General features: G+C 38.7%; 1 non-coding gene across 1 annotated transcript; it reads right to left on the bottom strand.

Annotated features, from left to right (window-relative positions):
- Positions 1-334: 334 nt before the first annotated feature.
- Positions 335-441, bottom strand: LOC141616613 (small nucleolar RNA R71). The gene has a single exon (XR_012530947.1). It is a non-coding gene; the product is annotated as a small nucleolar RNA R71 (small nucleolar RNA).
- Positions 442-649: the final 208 nt, after the last annotated feature.

The following is a 649-nucleotide window of genomic DNA, read 5'->3' as shown; positions in this document are numbered from 1 at the left end:
AGAACCTACCAAATAGCACTCCCACATCAGAACATTTGACCGGTAATTTCATTGCAAAATCCGCATTTATCCAATTAGTCGAAAGAAGCCAATTTGGGAGGATGTCTAGTGAAGACCCTCATTCTCACATGGAGACTTTTTGTGACTATTGTGATGCGATTTCTCAAACGGAGCGACTCAAGACCAAATTCGATGGGTCTTATTTCCTTTTTCTTTGATTGGTACCGCGAAACAATGGTTAAAGAGCCTTGATAAGGCTACCCTTTGTATTGACTCTTGGAAGAAATTGGCACTTGCTTTCTACAAAAAGTTCTACCCTCCGGAAAAGACTAACATGCTAAGAACCCAAATCACGGGATTCAAACAAAGGGACGAAGAATCTTTGTATGAAGCTTGGGAGCGATTCAAAGGAACTTGTCGCTCATGTCCTCATCATGGATTTAGCGAGTGATTCTTGGTACAACAATTTTTTTTTGGTAGAAAGTAAGAATTTCCATTAATCTTTGAAAGTCCACATACACTGTTTTATCAACCTACTCTAAACTAGTACAATACAAAGTCAGACAATAGGCCAACATAAAGCTCTCCTTGTCCTATCCTTGTTCTTACTATTAATACGAATCATAATGTCATTCTTAAGCCGTCGAAA

The sequence above is a fragment of the Silene latifolia genome, chromosome 11 (genome assembly GCF_048544455.1).
Source record: "Silene latifolia isolate original U9 population chromosome 11, ASM4854445v1, whole genome shotgun sequence".
Taxonomy (NCBI): Eukaryota; Viridiplantae; Streptophyta; class Magnoliopsida; order Caryophyllales; family Caryophyllaceae; genus Silene; species Silene latifolia.
The sequence above is the reverse complement of the archived record's forward strand: the minus strand, read 5'-3'. Positions and strand labels throughout refer to the sequence as shown.